Here is a 15,267-nt window from a genome sequence, read left to right on the forward strand (position 1 = left end):
GTGTGTGTGTGTGTGTGTGTGTGTGTGTATGCGTGCGTGCGTGCGTGCGTATTATTATTATTATTATTATTATGTTTTTGTTATGGTTCGCTGCCTTCCTGATAGCTACAAGCCAGTTCGTCCTACGTGTAGTTCCTGGTCGCCTTACTCACAGTTCTGAGTTTAACAGGTTTATATATTTCAAACTGTTCTTTATTACAGTTAGCTAGCTATGTGTTGAATAGTCCAGTTGGTTGTTTATTGTAGGTCCCCACATGAACCTCTTTTCAAATAATAATCTACAGAAGTATCGCATACAATATTTGATTATTGATAATTTTTTTGTGTGGTCTTAATCCCACTTCCCCCGTCCCGCCTCTCACACACACAAACTTCCAATATCATGTTATTTCTTTCTCCAGTCACTGACACTCACCATCTTCAAGTTAGGTTTTGTACTCTATCTTTTCCACATTCTGTTCTCTCTCTGTCTGTCTGTCTCTCCCTTTCTTAGTCGCCCCCCCCCCCTTTGCCCCCAGCCCCATGCCCCCCTCCCCTCCACCTCAACCACCCCCCTTTTCATTCGAATATGCCTCACCTCACCTCACCTCAGGCCCATCAAAGTAGTCGTTGGTGGAAGCCTGAGGACCGCAGACGCGACCTCCCTTCTCCATCTGTCTCTGTCGGCAGCCGCCGGCAGCAGCTCACGTGTGTGTCGAATATACGTAAATGTCGATTTCTAATTAATAATAACAATCATCATTATGACAGAAATGATAATAATCCAAATGATGATAATAATATAGTTTATTTTCAGTCTAATATCATCATCTTAGATGAACAGACTATAAATAAATAAACGAACGTTGCTCAGAGCGCAGTCTCCTTTGGCAGCTCAGAGCAAAGCTCCACAGACGTTTTCGTTCCTGGGGTTCACATGCCCGCAGTCTTCCCAAACGCCTCAAGCCAAGTCCCCCCCCCCCCCCCCCCAACCCCTCCCCCCCCCCCCCCCACCCTCCTCCCGTTCCTGGTTTCCCCAAGAAGTCATTTCGTCTGTCCTGCCTCTCTCTCTCTCTTTTCCTCTGTCCTGCCTCTCTCTCTTTTCCTCTGTCCTACCTCTCTCTCTTTCTCTCTGTCCTACCTCTTTCTCTTTTTCTCTGTCCTACCTCTTCTCTTTTCCTCTGTTCTGCCTCTCTCTCTCTTTTTCTCTGTCCTGTCTCTTTCTCTTTTTCTCTGTCCTACCTCTCTCTTTTTTTCTCTGTCCTACCTCTCTCGCTTTTCCTCTGTCCAGCCTCTTTCTCTTTTCCTCTGTTCTGCCTCTCTCTCTTTTCCTCTGTCCTACCTCTCCCTCTTTCTCTCTGTCCTACCTCTCTCTTTTTTCTCTGTCTTGCCTCTCTCTCTTTACCTCTGTCCTACCGCTATCTCTTTTTCTCTGTCCTGCCTCTCTCTCTTTTCCTCTGTCCTGCCTCTCCCTCATTCTCTCTGTCCTACCTCTCTCTCTTTTTCTCTGTCCTACCTCTCTCTCTTTTCCTCTGTCCTGTCTCTCTCCCTTTTCCTCTGTCCTGCCTCTCTCTCTTTTCCTCTGTCTACCTCTTTCTCTTTTCCTCTGTCTTACCTATCTCTTTTTTTCTCTGTCCTACCTCTCTCTCTTTTTCTCTGTCCTACCTCTCTCTCTTTTTCTCTGTCCTGTCTCTCTCTCTTTTCCTCTGTCTACCTCTTTCTCTCTCTTTTCCTCTGTCCTACCTCTCTCTCTTTTCCTCTGTCTACCTCTTTCTCTTTTCCTCTGTCTTACCTCTCTCTCTTTTCCTCTGTCCTGCCTCTCTCTCTTTTTCTCTGTCCTACCTCTCTCTCTCTTTCTCTGTCCTGTCTCTCTCTCTTTTCCTCTGTCCTGCCTCTCTCTCTTTTCCTCTGTCCTACCTCTCTCTCTTTTTCTCTGTCCTGCCTCTCTCTCTTTCTCTCTGTCCTACCTCTCTCGCTTTTCCTCTGTCCTGCCTCTCTCTCTTTTCCTCTGTCCTACCGCTCTCACTTTTCCTCTGTCCTGCCTTTCCCTCTTTTTCTCTGTCCTACCTCTCTCTCTTTTCCTCTGTCCTACCTCTCCCTCTTTCTCTCTGTCCTACCTCTCTCTTTTTTCTCTGTCTTGCCTCTCTCTCTTTACCTCTGTCCTACCGCTATCTCTTTTTCTCTGTTCTGCCTCTCTCTCTTTTCCTCTGTCCTGCCTCTCCCTCTTTTTCTCTGTCCTACCTCTCCCTCTTTCTCTCTGTCCTACCTCTCTCTCTTTTCCTCTGTCTTGCCTCTCTCTCTTTTTCTCTGTCCTGTCTCTTTCTCTTTTCCTCTGTCCTGCCTCTTTCTCTTTTTCTCTGTCCTACCTCTATCTCTTTTCCTCTGTCCTGCCTCTCTCTCTTTTCCTCTGTCCTACCGCTCTCACTTTTCCTCTGTCCTGCCTCTCCCTCTTTTTCTCTGTCCTACCTCTCTCTCTTTTCCTCTGTCCTACCTCTCTCTCTTTTCCTCTGTCTACCTCTTTCTCTTTTCCTCTGTCCTACCTCTCTCTCTTTTTCTCTGTCCTACCTCTCTCTCTTTTTCTCTGTCCTACCTCTCTCTTTTCCTCTGTCTTGCCTCTCTCTCTTTTTCTCTGTCCTGTCTCTTTTTCTTTTCCTCTGTCCTGCCTCTTTCTCTTTTTCTCTGTCCTACCTCTCTCTCTCTTTTTCTCAGTCCTACCTCTATCTCTTTTCCTCTGTCCTGCCTCTCTCTCTTTTCCTCTGTCCTGCCTCTCTCTCTTTTCCTCTGTCCTACCGCTCTCACTTTTCCTCTGTCCTGCCTCTCCCTCTTTTTCTCTGTCCTACCTCTCTCTCTTTTCCTCTGTCCTACCTCTCTCTCTTTTTCTCTGTCCTACCTCTCTCTCTTTTCCTCTGTCCTACCTCTCTCTCTTTTTCTCTGTCCTACCTCTCTCTCTTTTCCTCTGTCCTACCTCTCTCTCTTTTTCTCTGTCCTACCTCTCTCTCTTTTCCTCTGTCCTACCTCTCTCTCTTTTTCTCTGTCCTACCTCTCTCTCTTTTCCTCTGTCTTGCCTCTCTCTCTTTTTCTCTGTCCTGCCTCTTTCTCTTTTCCTCTGTCCTGCCTCTTTCTCTTTCTCTCTTTCCTACCTCTTTATCTTTTCTCTGTCCTACCTACCTCTTTCTCTTTCCCTCTTTCCTACCTCTTTCTCTTTTTCTGTGTCCTGCCTCTTTCTCCTTTCCTCTGTCCTGCCTCTCTCTCTTTTTCTCTGTCCTGCCTCTTTCTCTTTTTCTCTGTCCTGTCTCTTTCTCTTTTTCTCTGTCCTGCCTCTTTCTCTTTTTCTCTGTCCTACCTTTCTCTCTTTTTCTCTGTCCTACCTCTTTCTCTTTTCCTCTGTCTTACCTCTCTCTTTTTTCTCTGTCTTGCCTCTCTCTCTTTACCTCTGTCCTACCTCTTTCTCTTTTTCTCTGTCCTACCTCTATCTCTTTTCCTCTGTCCTGCCTCTCTCTCTTTTCCTCTGTCCTATCTCTCTCTCTCTCTTTTTCTCTGTCCTACCTCTCTCTTTTCCTCTGTCTACCTCTTTCTCTTTTCCTCTGTCCTGCCTCTCTCTCTTTTCCTCTGTCCTACTGCTCTCACTTTTCCTCTGTCCTGCCTCTCCCTCTTTTTCTCTGTCCTACCTCTCTCTTTTCCTCTGTCTACCTCTTTCTCTTTTCCTCTGTCCTACCTCTCTCTCTTTTTCTCTGTCCTACCTCTCTCTCTTTTCCTCTGTCTTACCTCTCTCTCTTTTCCTCTGTCCTACCTCTCTCTCTTTTTCTCTGTCCTACCTCTCTCTCTTTTCCTCTGTCCTGCCTTTTTCTCTTTTTCTCTGTCCTACCTCTTTGTCTTTTTCTCTGTCCTACCTCTCTTTCTCTCTGTCCTACTGCTTTCTCTTTTTCTCTGTCCTACCTCTCTGTCCTACCTCTCTCTCCTTTTTCCTCTGTCCTACCTCTCTCTTTTTCTCTGTCCTGCCTCTTTCTCTTTTCTCTGTCCTACCTCTCTCTCTCTTTTTCTCAGTCCTGCCTCTTTCTCTTTTCCTCTTTATCTTTTTCTCTGTCCTGCCTCTCTTTGTTTTTCTCTATCCTGCCACTTTCTCTGCCATGACAGATTGGATCAATCTGGAAGTGGGCATAGCCATGGGCTGTGCAATTTCTCCAATCCTGTTCGTGCTGGCAATGGAAGTGATCTTGAAGGCCTCAATGAAGGGAACGGATTGAGCCGACCTCGGTAACGGATACCAGATACCTCCTTTGAAAGCCTTCATGGATGACACAACAGCCCTTTCAACAAAAGAGGATGACACCCGTGAAATATTGAAGCGGCTGAACGAGCTAGTTGTCTCAGCCGGGATGAACTTCAAACCAAAGAAATCAAGGAGCCTCTCACTGTGTAAAGGAAAGGTAGCTGAAACGGTCACATTCACTCTAGCCAACCAAGTCATTCCAATGGTGTCAGATGAACCAGTCAAGAGTCTTGGAAGATGGTATGATGAGTGCCTGAAAGACACAAAAAGAGGAAAGGAAACCAAGCAGACAGCAGAAGAAGGCCTGCATATCATAGACCAGTGTGGCCTTTCTGGCAAATACAAAGTGTGGTGCCTACAGTCCATGCTGATACCAAAGCTCCTGTGGCCTCTCCTGATATATGATATCAGCTGTAGCACAGTCGAGTCGATTGAGGCAAAGATCAACAAGTACACATGCAGATGGCTTGGTGTCCCACCTGGTCTCACTGACATGGCACTCTACTGTCACCAAGCAAAGCTGAGGCTACCTTTGAAGTCCCTAGTCGAAAAAATACAAGGTAGGGAAGGCAAGACTTCTCAGCGTGTTCGAAGACTCAGGTGACAGTATTGTGAGATCCAACCTACCCAAGCTGAAGACTGGCAGAAAATGGAAAGTCAGGGAGGCAGTCAGTGCAGCGAAAGAAAGTCATAAGACGAAGGAAATAGTAGGACACAAACAAACCAGGGCCTGGGATCAACAAAGACGGAATGGTGGTCCAAGGCAAAGGGGAAAACAAAAAGAGACATAATCATACAGGAGATCAAGAAGGAAGAGGATGATAAAAGAGTCCAGAAGGCAGTCAAGCAAGGCCAGCAGGGGCAGTGGACAACATAGGAAAATGCACTCCAAGGAGCTTCAGCTGGAGCGACATGTGGAACATGGCCCTTCTGTGTACGACCTCCTTCCCTCGAATACAAACTTGGTGAAATGAGGGAAAGCAGATGACCCTGCCTGCCCATTCTGCCATGACAAACAAACAGTGGAACATGTCCTCAGCTCATGCAAAGCAGCGTTGAGCCAAGGACGGTACACATGGAGGCACAACCAAGTGCTAAAAGAAATTGCACACGTGGTGAGCACTGTCCAAGGAGCACCAACCCCACCAGAAGTTCCAGTAGAGTTCCGCTCGGCAGAATGCAAGAAAGTCTGGCCAGGAACAGCATCCAAAATTTCCAAAGCATGGAAACATGGGCTGCTTGATGGTGCCGAAGATTGAGAATGCACAGCTGACCTACCAGAGGGGAAGAAACATCCGGAAATCATCAGCAATGAGACCTGACATGGTACTCCACTCCAAGGCAACGAAACAAGCGATTCTGATTAAGCTAACTGTGCCATACGAAAGCAGAATGGAGGAAGTCCACATCTACAAGACCGAGAAGTATGCTAGTCTAGCCAGCAGCCTGAGAGAATCTGGCTTCCAAGCCAAAGTCTTCGCCATAGATATTGGTGCAAGAGGGTTTGTGGGGGCATCTGCCTACAGTCTCATGAAACAGCTGTCGATTTCTGGCAGAGAGAGGACATGGGCTCTCAAGGCAAAGGCAGAAGCAGCAGAAAAGAGTTCCAGCTGGATCTGGTCGATGAGGAATGAAAGTAAACTTCATAAGGATTAACTTTCCCTACTCAAACTAGGCGTAGGATGGCTCAGTGGTTAAAACGTCTGTCAGAAAAGGTGACTCAGTTCTGAAGTGGCGACCACCCTGGAGGCGCGGGTTCGAACCTGCTGAGGACCAGGAAAAAAAAAGAAAAAAAGGAGAAAAGGCAGCAATACAATGGCATCCAGGAGTCATGACCTGGATGCGGCCCGGCCTTCTTAGAGTGTCAGGAGTTAAGGGCCGAAACACTTGACTGAGAGGGGCATCTTGTCTGAAGACCTTGTACTGTCCAGCTCTCCCTAGAGTTTCTTATCACTGAGACATGGGTAAGCCATTGATTTATCACTGCCTATCGCTAGTTCTGATCTAACCTTGCTTTATTTTGTTCATCCAGTTCCATCATTTCCATGGTACAGCTTTTTTTCTCATCGGAGGTGCCCATGTAGATGCCCATGCCCATGAAGTTCGTTGTTGTCTATTGTAAGCCGATCCTTCTCTAAGGGTATGGAGTTGTGTTTGGTTGCTGTCCTGTTCGTGTCTCTGGGTTATCGTGCCCAAGCTGACTTTGCTTACCAACTCTCCATGGATATTGTTTGCTGAAGGCCAGTATTCTTATCTGGATGTGAAGTTCGTTGTGTTGCTTTCGAATACACTGGAGTGTCTTAGTTCTGGTGCTCAAAAATATTTTCTTAGTGAAGATAAATAATTGTCGACAATCGATCAACATTATCTTCGTTATTTTGCAGTATGGCTGCAAATGGCGTAAACATTATATCGTGTAATCTCTACAGACATATTCAATGACCGTAGTGGGTTCGAATTTACGTGACAGCTATACGTGACATCCTGGACAGTTACATATATGCAGTGATGTTGGTGTTGTGGCTGGTCATCAACCCGGTCTTTTCGACGCTGTTTTCCATGCTCTATCTTGGTGATAGTTCATGAAGTCTTTGGACAAGCTGGACGATGTTTTGTTCAATACCTCCCAAGTCGTCGATGTCGTCTGCAAAGCGAAGGTTCGTGATGGTTCTTTCCTCCAGTGCTGACTGTGCTTACATGATCTTACAGCGTGTCAATCTTGAGGCGTTCCAGGAATATATTGAATAGTGTGGGAAGGAGACAGAAGGCAGCCCTGACGGACTCCAACTGAAGAATGGAACCACTCTCCAGTAGCACCTTGCGTTGAGTACTGCACTGGCTGCTTTGGGGTATAGTTTGCAAGATGGTGTTGATAAATTTTTGTCTGATGTTACTTTTTTTTTCCATGTATGCAGTCCACAGTGCTTCCTGCCAGACTCTGTCAAACGCCTTCTTGAAGTCTATGAGGACATTGTAGAATTCTCGGTGATATTGGAGGTGTTTTTTTTCAAAGGGTACCCAGGTTGAAGATCTATTTGATGACACCTCTGCCTTTGTGGAATCCAGTCTGTTCTTCAGCAATGATGTATCTGCTTGCAGCTGCAATCAGTTCAGAATGATTTTGCAAGCATGGCTGATCAAATTGATCATGCGGTAGTTTGGGCAGTAATGTGAAGTTCTTTTACTGGGGAGGGTGATGATAATTGATTGGGTCCACGGCGTAGGTCACTCGCCTGTTTGTCAGAGTTTGTTACAGATAGCAGTTAGGATGTCAGTCACTACCTCATGCCTTGTTTCAAAATATATGCAGGGTTGTCGATGCCCGTACCTTTGTTACATTTTAGCGACATTACTGCTTTTGCAACCTCCTCCCTGCGTATTGACCTGTCATCCTCATTTGATGAATCTTGCACTGTTATTACACTTAGGTCTCCTTCTTGGGTCTGATTCCGGCCTGTTTGTAAACGGGAATCTCTGAATGTTTGAATATTGTAAATGTAAGTGGTCGATTTTCCAGAACGCGAACCGAATCCGAACCGCAGTTCAGGAAGCTTGCTCAAACAATTTTTCAGACGAAAGAAATTTCTTTTTCGAATTCAGTGTAATCATCACCAAATTTGGGTCATGTTACAGCCGAGAGTTCAGTTATTATTTTCAAAGGGAAGAAACCCATATATTTTGAGTGTATGACTTCTGGCTCCAGTTATCTTTCCTTGTTGCCAGTCAAACTTTTAAAACAATCTGGTTTTAATTAGGATAGATTGTTCAGTGTGAACAATATTTCAAAGGTTAAGGAGTAAATGTGTGATTTTCAAATTATGCTTTGTGCACTTGAAAATGATTTCTGAGAAACATTAAAAAAAATTGAAATAAGTGCATTCCAGGACGATTCCACAGAATCGATGTGCTGGAACCACCATTTGCAAAAGCGGGTAGACTTGCTGCGTTTTTGTCTGTGCAGTTTGTCTGAAATAAAATGCCTTAATCCAAGTGAGCAGTGTTGTTGTTGTTGTTGTTGTTGTTATTACTATTTGTAAACAGTTGTATGAAAACAAGATGAACATTTTTGTCTAGTTATTACATTGAATTAGAAAGAGGGAATCATCATAAAGCCGAAGACGGAGTATGGCTGCCTACATGGCGGGGTAAAAACGGTCATACACGTAAAAGCCCACTCGTGTGTATGCGAGTGAACGTGGGAGTTGCAGCCCACGAACGCAGAAGAAGAAGAAGAAGAAGAAGTCATAAAGCCGTTTTCATACTGGAACAGTGGACAGCCACAAAATGGATGTGCCATAGACTGGATAGCCAGTTGAGGCTTATGGTTAGAACATGTTTATTAGAAATTCTTTTAGTGCTTAAATTGGTGTTGTGGTTTGTTAAAATACTTTTTGAGAGAGAATGTGGTTAATTATGGATTAGAGAATGGAATGTTTAATTTGTTTTATTATTATTTTGTGCTCGCACACTTTTGGCGCGAAACTAGTCACATAGGCCCTAGTCATGAATATGTAATGAGATCAGAGCGGAAGTGAGGTTTTGGGTAAGGTGACGGCGGAAGTGGAAATTTTGGTGTAAATATTGCTTTCAGCAGTTGATGACAGAAATTATTGTCGGTCAGATGAACAAAGAATGACTGCAAAATTGTTCGTGGATTTAAGATGGGTTGACAGAGATTTAGTGCACACTAGGTGATGTAATTGGGCTTGGTGGTTTTTTGTTTTGTTTTTGTTTTTATAGATTTTTTTTCTCTTGGTAACCAGTTGGTTTGGTATTCGATGTCAAGAAGTTTGGTGCACAGACAGGCATTGATCTAAAAAATACACGGATAGCGCATGTCTTCTTTGAGCCCCTTTGCTAACTGAAGCCAGCGGAAGTGTTCAATCAGCCATTTTGCTTCTCGTGTCAGTACAGCGCGAAGCAGTGACTTTATATGTGTAGCCGAGCGCTCAGCTGGCTTCACGGCAAGCTTTCACTTGCTCGCGGCGTGAGTTAAGGTGACATTCTTGTGTGTGTCTCCACTGCAAGTTTGCGCCACGTGTCACTGCACTGTTTTTCTGTAATAATTTTGGTAGATAAACCATTGGCAGATTTCAATCAAGACACAACATCTGGCATGTCGTGGGGGCAGGCATAACACGATTTCATCGAAGATACACGGTTACAGTTCAGAAACTACCAGCAGTTAGCAGACGACTTGTCAACAGACTGACTGCTGGATACGAGAAACAATATGGCGTCCAGATGGCTTCAGCTTTCCTGGCCAATGAGCTATCCATGTATTTTTAAGGCAGTGACAGAGAGATCAGAACGGGGTTATGACTCTTTGATCTTTTGCATTTTATTGATGAGGCAGTAACCTCAATAGAATACAGTTGTGTAGCTTTATGGGGTTTATGTAAGTGACCTTAAGCTGAAGGAAGCATGACAACCTTTATCACGTGTATCGGAAATTTCACTGCAGAGTTTTGTTTGATTTGAGCTTGGAAGCTTTTGTTGGTTTTAGTCATTGTAAACTTGTCATCAGTAGTTTCCTCCACTGCAGTGGGAATTCATTTACAGCTTCGTCTTTTGTAAAGGACTATGACTCTGAAATGAAGAGGCAATATTGCTCTGGCTCTTAGTACTGCAGCTTTAGGGGCTTACTGGCCTCTGGGAACCATCCTGATGCGGACTGTCCTAATAATATCTCTTTAGCCGAGAGAGTGGGGGTGTAACTTGGGCAAGACACTCTCCACTATGATCAAATTCTAGCCCCAGACAGTCAGGACAGCAGATGTCTCCTGGGGCGTTCTGGTGGTCATAGTCGGACACGACTGATTATCATACATAAAACTTGCCACGGTGATGGTTTACGTTTTCTTGGTACTATTTCAGTCAGCACCAACGGTCACTGTATTGTCTTACTGGAACAGGCAGTGGTCACCCATCTTGAAGCCAGTAAAATTTTATTTCTGATAATCTTTATCTGTACTTGAAGTTGTAGTCCACAGTTGACGAGAGCAACCAATGATATTAACAGGTGCTTGCGCTTTTAATCCATAGATGGTGAGAGCAACTATTACTGGTTTCAGTATTGCATTTGTAGGTACTTGTTATGTTTTGGAATTATATTTTTTTTGGTTCTAAAACAAAAGGTTTGTGTACTTTTGCAGGGTCACAAATGCCCTGAGCTCCTCATTTCTTTTGGACACATTCCTAATTCGTAACTTTAGTCATTAGATTTCAACAGAACAGAATTTCTATTAGGACTGATATTCATAATATGTTCTGTGTTTGGTACTTTCAATTTTGTAAGCATCCACTAGACTGGTTGAAAATCAAGTGTCAAAAGAAGAAAGAAAAAGAAAAAGAAAAAAAAAAAGAAATGAATAAAAAGAATCAACAAAACTAGTCCACTGTCTGGTCTTCTGTTTTGTTGCGTTTGAAATTTGTTAGTGTTTCATTTCTTTAGATTTAAAAAAAAATACTACATTACTCTAACTTAACCCACTCCTCCCAGTTGGAATACAACTCGGTAGGGTTACATCGGTATTGTAAACTGTACTCTTTGAATAAAACAGAAACTTTAATCCCCCAAACAAACTTGATGTGTGTGTGTGTGTGTGTGTGTGTGTGTGTGTGTGTGTGTGTGTGTGTGTGTGTGTGTGTGTGTGTGTGTGTGTGTGTGTGTGTGTGTGTGTGTAACTCTCTCTCTCTCTCTCTCTCTCTCTCTCTCTCTGTGTGTGTGTGTGTGTGTGTGTGTCTGCGTTTGCAGGCAGCATAGTTCCAGGTACCAGAAACACTTCCGCCAAATTCGACACCAAAACTGGTCAGCTGAAGATAAGTGACATCTGCCCAGGTGCAGAATATCTATTAATTCAAAACGACACAAATGCCCCAGTTCAGCGAGTCAGTTTACCATATTGTAACATTCACACCGAAAACCCAGGACACAGAAAACGCCAGGGAGTTTTTTATGGAGTGTGCAATGACTCCAGCTCTTTTTGTCACATGAATGTGGATGTGCCATGGGGAATGTATACGCGTTTTCATGTCAAACGACTGACATATTGGTGTGATTCCAGTCGTTGGTATACAGATATCATTTCGGCTAACGTGATGATTAACTGCAAGTTCCATAGTCTTGAAGACTTTTATTTGGTTTCAGTTTCACACAATATTCGTTTATGTACCAAGAACATCCCCCCACTTGAACTTCAAATTGAGACGGTAGAACACATTACTTTAATAATAAAATTTTCATCAAAATACCATGGATATATCATAATACCATATACTGAATGGAGTGTGTATTTCAGAGAAGAAATAAATGTTTCCCCAAGAAATGTCATCATGATCAGCATTCAGCAAGCAGTGGAGCCTTCTTATTGTTCAGATGACCGGCAGTTAAAAGTGACGTACACAAAAACAAATGAATCTCACCAAAGTGTCATTTACGTGTGTACCAGTGTTTTCTGTCCTGCTTCGGTCTTGGATACGTCGTACATTCAGATTGCTCTCCATTTTGATGAATCAATACATCAACATCTCAGAATAGATTTCGTTGCATTTCCTGCGAATGACCGACCACAAAAGCTGCTGACTGGTCTGTTCAACTGCTCAGTAAACCATTACACTAAATTCCAAAACCATCTGGACTGCAATCAAAAACCGGAGTGTGAGGACGGACGTGATGAGACAGAACACTGTCCCTTCAGCAGTCCTGGATGCCAGGGTTTGGTGGCTTCACGTAACAAATGTTTTAGATTAGTTGTGGAAAAGAATATTATGCCATTTGTGTTACTGAGTAACAAGTGTAAAATAATAGGAGGGGAACTAGCTTCAGTGAAATCTAGGAGGGAACAAGAAGACGTTTTTCATATTCTAAAAAAATTTCAACATTTTAGAGGGCTTGTAGGTTATCTATCAGGCTTATTTATGTCCGAGGTTGAGTACAGCAGACTTGGTATGTGGATGGACAACACCTTGATCTATTACATGCTTCACTTCTTTGAACATTTTAATCCTTCAAGAATTGCCATGTCTGCGTATCTTAAAGGAATAATTTCGTTATCGTGGCCTTCAGGCTTTCGTGCTGTGACAACAAAATATGCACTTTGTGAGATGAAATCACACTCGGTCAGTGTATTTCCTCCTCAGATTAAACTGATTCATTTTCGCTCATTTCAATCTTTCTCCACAAACACACGACAGTTTTTACTTCGCTGTCCAGACAGCTGTGCTGCACACACATTTCTGTTATGTGATCCGAAAAGTCAGTGTGCTAAAGTAAGATATTCACCCTTTTGTACATTTCCAAACGTACGTTTTCAGCAGAACACAACAGTAATCCCTATTCGAAGAATCACAAATACGTATGCCATGTTTGCATGTGATGACGATAGCACAACAGTGCAGTACACACTGGTGTGCAACTTCCGTCAGGATTGTCCCGATAACAGTGATGAGTCGTTCTGTGAACATCCCACTGGTCAGGGTTTCCGGTGCTCTAACGGTCAGTATGTCTTACACAGCCAGCGATGCAATGAATACTTTGATTGTGTGGACAACTCTGATGAGATAGGATGTGGCGAAGATCCTGATCTGATATGCAGCTATTGTGTCAGGGTCAGTGACGCGGGCAAAAATGCACAGCTGTACATCAACCTGGATGGGAGTGGATATTTCACACATCAGGTGATGGAAGCGGATGAGTCGTGTCCTGACAGTCATTACCGCTGCACAGCAGAGCTGTTGAACTGCCTTCCACTCTACACCCGATGCAACGAATTTTCTGACTGTATTTACGGGGAGGATGAACAAGACTGTGAGACAGTGACATGTCCTGGTTTGTACCGATGTCGAGATTCCAAAGTCTGTGTACAAGCAGATGGTCTGTGTGATGGCTGGGGTCAGTGTCCACAGCGAGATGATGAACTGATGTGTGACTTGACCTGTCCTGAAGATTGTCTTTGTCAAGGCCACTCATTCCTGTGTGATAACTCTTTCCATGCTGAACTCTTCCCTCAACTTCGATACTTGGATGCCAGTGGTTCGGGAATATCATTGAGTGATTTTACCAAAAATTCATATCTTATTCATCTCAACTTATTTCAATGTTCCATTACGAATATTTCACGTATCGAGCTTGCTAACTTGCAATACATTAATCTTACCAATAATTTTATCCGGACTTTTGATAACGCCGTATTTCATGAGTTAAGAAATTTGAAAAATCTGCACCTGAGAAACAATCCCTTTATCCAAATGACAGATAATAATCTGAAGTATGTACACTATGCATTGAAACACATAGACATGTCAGCAACACGTGTTAAAACACTAAGCACTGAGTTGTCCATGTATTTACCTGCCGTGAAGCACTTGAATGTTTCTTTCTGTGCCATTGAAACCATCGGGTTGAGGGGATTCAAGAATACACCGCAGCTGGCTGCCTTGGACATTCAAGGAAACCCTCTCAGTAATTTCCCTTTGGATTTGTTCTCGAGATCAAATGATTTAGTCAAAATTATTTCATCAAATTATAGACTTTGCTGCGGAAAAGTACTTTCTAAACGGTCAAGTAGATTGAAGTGTTACGCGCCTTACAATGTATTTCCTTCGTGTTCAACTCTGATGCCAACGGATCTGTATATGATTTTCTTCTGCTTTGTTAGCGTGTCTGCTATTGCATTCAATACGTTTTGCTTTGTAGTTAATTATGCAATCAAAAACATGTTGGGAAACAACTTCAAAATGGCAGTTGCACATCTATATTTTGCTAATGTGTGTATGGGAATTCATGTCAGCATTCTTGTGGGAGCAAACTACTTGTTACGTGGGACATACATCCAAACTGAAAAGACATGGACAAACAGTGTGCCTTGCAAGATGGCCGGTTTTCTTTCCTTTCTCTCCAGCGAAGTGTCAATTTTCATCATCTGGTTGATTACTTTGGACCACATTCTCGTATTCTGTTTTCGCGGAAGTTCTTGGGAATTTGATAAAACGTCAACAGCTATAGCTTGCACATCAACGTGGTTCGTTGGAACTTTACTATCGTTGATACCCTTTCTTCCTGGACTGGAACACTGGGGCCTCCATGGTCAATCAGGTTTGTGCCGTCTGGCATTATTCGATCCCCATATATATAACCAGGGATTCAGCTGGTTCACAATCACTGTCACCATCAACTTTATTTTGTGTTTAATGGTTGCAGCATGTCAAGTTGTCATCTACCGGCGAACACCGAAACACAGAATAGAGCTGGATCCTTCAAACAGATTGTATCATTCTTCAGTCCACCTCATGATGAAGTCATCAATAACGGATTTCGTTTGCTGGTTCTCATTCGGGCTTACTACGTTGATGACTTCATACAATGTCAGTGCCTTCAACAGGATCCATGGTACACTGGTAGTGTTTGTGCTGCCTCTCAGCTCGGCCCTCACCCCACTCCTGTACACGTGGACTGTCGTCGCACAGCGAAGAGGACAAGTGAAAGAACAAAAAGTGTTGACAATGTTAAAATCACGACTTGTCCAGTCCGGAAAGAAAACTGCATGTCATCAATAAGGAAACAGGTAAACAAACAACCAAAAAAGCAAAGAAAAGAAAGAACCCCCCCAAAAAAAAAACCAAGAGAGGCAAGTGCCTTTAAGACTTACGTGTGCTGTGCTAACCACTTCATCCGAACAACCCTATAAAGCAGACCACTTGTGAGGGACACGCATTTTGACGTGACCTTGATCTTTGACTTCTAAATTTATTTTGACGTGACCTTGATCTTTGACTTCTAAATTTATTTTGACGTGACCTTGATCTTTGACCTCTAATTTTATTTTATTTTATTTTATTTTATTTTTTACAAAACGTTTAGGTTCTGGCCAAAATAAATCACCATGCAGTTTTCTAAGACGCCATCTTGTGACCTTGACTTGACCTCTTACCTGTGACCTTGTCTATTCACACATGTTTTGCTCCCATCATGACCAGTCGTGATACCAAACTGATGAAGATCATGTGCAAAAACTCTC

Source organism: Babylonia areolata, chromosome 16 (assembly GCF_041734735.1).
Source record: "Babylonia areolata isolate BAREFJ2019XMU chromosome 16, ASM4173473v1, whole genome shotgun sequence".
NCBI lineage: Eukaryota > Metazoa > Mollusca > Gastropoda > Neogastropoda > Buccinidae > Babylonia > Babylonia areolata.